Source organism: Stegastes partitus, unplaced genomic scaffold, assembly GCF_000690725.1.
Source record: "Stegastes partitus isolate 25-593 unplaced genomic scaffold, Stegastes_partitus-1.0.2 Scaffold786, whole genome shotgun sequence".
NCBI classification, from domain to species: Eukaryota; Metazoa; Chordata; class Actinopteri; family Pomacentridae; genus Stegastes; species Stegastes partitus.
In genome coordinates, this window is record NW_007578517.1 from 321,903 (window position 1) to 325,745 (window position 3,843).

At 46.0% G+C, this 3,843-nt stretch overlaps 1 protein-coding gene across 2 annotated transcripts in view; it reads left to right on the forward strand.

The window, feature by feature from the left end:
- Window positions 1–2,459: 2,459 nt before the first annotated feature.
- Window positions 2,460–3,843, forward strand: part of LOC103364852 (transmembrane protein 100-like) — a 15,985-nt gene continuing 14,601 nt past the window's right edge. Inside the window, exon 1 of one of the 2 annotated variants that reach the window (XM_008292122.1) lies at window positions 2,460–2,602. The gene's annotated coding sequence lies outside the window, so the exon portion shown is untranslated. The remainder of the gene's footprint in view (window positions 2,603–3,843) is intronic. The other variant, XM_008292123.1, reaches the window with a different exon arrangement.

Below are 3,843 nucleotides of genomic sequence, written 5' to 3' on the forward strand. Positions count from 1 at the left end.
AGTTTACTGATTTCAAATATTAGTGCAGAAACAACTTGTATGCTGCAGAAATGTTCCACCAAAACAATCCCCCGTCATTGTTTTAAAGGGGCACCATCACTGCGTCCCGGGCTTAGCTCCGCCCCTCACAGCTGTGATTGGTCAGAGCGTTCTATCCTCCCATAGTCAGATCATTCCACAGCTCGGTGGAGGTACGTCTGGATGTAGCAGCTCAGTCTCCATCAGGTCGGGTTGTTTCTACGGTGGGGGGGTTCATGTGGTCCACCCCCTGAAAGATAACGGACTCCTCCTGCTGATGTGTGGTCTTGTGAAGGTGACTCCAAAGATTCAAGAAGTCTGTTATCAAAAAGCTAGAAGAATGTGAAGCGCTAAACTTACTAGCTTAGCAATAGTTTGGGGAGCTGAGCTATAGAAATAAGAGTGTTCATTCATTATTGCAACTGTTAGCGTTTGAGCTAACTAGCTGCTGCCTTCAGCGTCACATTGAACCGACGGCCCTGAGGGTGGCGCCGGTCGTCTCTGCTGAATCCACAGAACAAGCTGAATGAATTTCCTCAGTGGGCCTCAAATCTCTGAGAGCTTGTCGTCAGCGAGGTGGTGTTTGTGTAGCTGAAGTCGGTTTTTCATGCAGCGAGTCGATGTTTTTCAGATAAAACCTGTTTGAGTCAGTCGGCGTCCTGCAGCGCCGCAACAGAAACAGCAGCTGGACACATCTGGACTTGTTTTCAAAACCTGCTCAGACTCTGCTTGTGCAGATGTTGGCCTCGGGGGGTCTTTGATCAGGACTGAAGGTCGCCACAGCTGGAACCGAACCCCTGAAACCTGCAGAGCGTCCTGATCTGCTGCAGCTCAGCGGTGGAAGGTGAAGCATGTTTCCCTCCGTCGTGGTCTCTGGAGGATCCTCTGATCTCTGCAGCTCCTCTCCCAGCAGAATGAGGACTTTGACTGAAGCCTGATTGATTTTCCGTCCTGCAGCGCCGCTGGTTCACTTCTAAATCACTTCCTTCCCGGATCTGTTGGAGATTCAGGGATGATGTGACTTGTTTGTTTTGGCCGAGTGTCTCCGGAGACGTTGCAGCTTCCTCTGACAGCAGATGTTTGCAGCTGAGCAGAAAGCGGTGAGTCAGCAGCTTCCTTCCTCTCGTACAGGTGTGTTCTCTTTAATCTGCTCGTTTTCTTTGGCTCCAAGCAAAGTGGAAAAGTTGACTTTGCATTTTTTAGCAGCTTCACAGCCCCGAAGTTACTAAGAAAAGCCTTTTGGTAAAAGTGTGCAGTCACAGCAGCAGCCTCGGGAGGCTCCGAACTGCTGAACGGGTCAAAACCGCAGGAAAAACTCGTCTCTCTGTTGTGATGTTGCAGGTTTTCTGATGACTTAGCATCTTTCCAGGGTGGGTTTGTGTGTTTCTGTGCTGATTTCATGTCCTTTTGGAGTGACTTTTGCATCTTTTTATGGTCATCTGGTGTCTTTTTGTGATAACTTGTGATGAAAGTTCTTCAGGAAACCATCCAGTAAACTTGTGGAAGCAGCAGAATCCAACGAGCTGCTCAAGCTGCTTGACTTTCAGAAACTTTTTAACTATAGACTCTTCACGGATTTAAAATCCAGCCTACTGGATCAATGAATACATGCAGCATGGATCAGAACCAGAGACCAGAGGAGCCAGATGGTGGAGATACATTCATCTGATGGTGGAACATCTTTCTACATCTGATGAGCAGAGCAGAGAGGAAACATCTGGAGACATGGAGATGGTTCAACATCTGCAGGACGAGGAGACCACATGAGCACAAAGAGACACAAACGTCCAAATGACACAAAACCAGCAAAATGAGACTCAAAATGACAAAAACGAGACGAAAACAACATAAACTAGACTTAAAACTACACAAAAAATAAGAAAAAGATGCAAAAATCAGACAAATTGGATACAAAATGACAAAAACGATACACAAAACAGCAAAAAGGAAAAAAGAAAAATGCAACTCAAGCTGAGAGGACGAGACAAAACAACAGAGACAGAAGTGTTCACATCTGTAATTCTGTAAAAACAGAAGAATGGTTAGTTTTCCAACTGTCTGACCGTCTGTAATGTGACGATTCATCAGAAAAATTCATCAGATCTGAGCTTCAAAGTGTGACATTCTGTTTAGATCACTTTGTTCATCATGGCTCAGATAAAACTGCAGATTCTGTTGTTTCTGTTGGTCCGGTGTTTGAACCGCCGGCCGATTCCAGGTCTGAATAATGAAATAGTTCTTTTCTTTTTCTGCTCAGTGGATTCTGACCGCCTCAAACTGCACTTTGTGGAGTTTCAGGTTTAATCAGCAGGAATGTAAATGTGAACCAGAGCCGAGGGAGGAAACAGTTAAAGCCGGTCGGTAGGAGGAGGTTCAGGAACGGGGAGGAGGGAGTCCAGCTCTTCTGCTCCCAGTCTGGTTCTGGGTTCATTCAGGAGGATGTTGAGGACGGAGGAGGTTCAGATCAAAGCTGCAGAAAACACCGAGACGCTGGGCGGAGATGGAGATGTGCTGCTGTCGGTGAGTTGAATCCGTCACAGCGCTGAGTCGACCTGCAGATGGACGCTGGAGCAGCTGAAACCTGGTGAGACGCTGCAGGATTCATTCACTGATTCAGACAAACCTGTGAAGTTTGACACAATGCTGTCAGAAGATAACAGCAAACATGTGTAGAGCAGTCACTGTTGGACCGATTAAATCCCTCGTTGGTCAAACACCCTAAGAGAACCGGTGACTGTAAAGAACACAGATAGTTACAGCCTGCACCAGTTTTATGGTTAATATGTGAAGTCATGTTTTTTCTGTGATTTATCTGAACTCAAAGTTCTGCTTCAGTGGATTTAGACGTATATTTGAGTTGAGAACTAAACTGGACTGGCTTTGAACTAATCACACGTGATTCTGTCGGTAAAAACGCAGCAAACCTCAGCTTCAAATCACTTTATTCTGCGTGTCTGATGTAAGAAAACGCTGTTCCTCAAATCACATTCTGAAAAAAACTGAACGTCCTGAGATCCCTGGTGGAAGGTGAAGCCAAGAGACCTGCAGCCAGAGTTTCCTCTGAGAGACCGAGAGGAGAATCCAACCTCCTGGATCAATGGATACATGCAGCACGGATCAGAACCAGAGACCAGAGGAGCCAGCTGGTGGAGATACATTCATCTGATGGTGGAACATCTTTCTACTGATGGTGGAACATCTTTCTACTGATGGTGGAACATCTTCTTACGGCTGAGGAGCAGAGCAGAGAGGAAACATCTGGAGACATGGAGATGGTTCGACATGAGCACAAAGAGACACAAACAACAGAAAGAAGACGAGCCTCGTATTTCCAGCTGCAGACTGATGTGGAATCAGACCTCCTGCCCAGGGTTTCAAGTCGTGTGACATTTCTGAAGCTGCTTCATCTGGTTCTTGTTGGTTTGGAGAGAAAACGTCCCGAAGCAGCTGCTGATGAGAAGAAGAAGGCAGCAGATGAAGTTATCTGAGGGCTAATTAAGCTCGTTAGGACTCCTGTTATCTCCAGTGGCTCAGATTGTTCGGCTGCTTTCTTTCCTCTGTCCCACGTCAGAGTCTCGTCGGCAGGTTTCTCACCGAGACAGACGGACGTTCACGTCACTGAGGCAGACGTGAGGCTCAGCTTCTAGGTTTTTTGTTGTTGTTTTTGTGTCGTTGTGTGTCTCTTTTCTGTCATTTATGTGTCTTCTATTTCTTTTTTTTCCCTCATTTTCCCATTCTTGCTATTGGCATGTCTCGTCTTTGTTGATTTTGAGTCTCATTTTTCACATTTTGTTTCTCGTTTTTTGTATTTTGTGAATTGTTTTT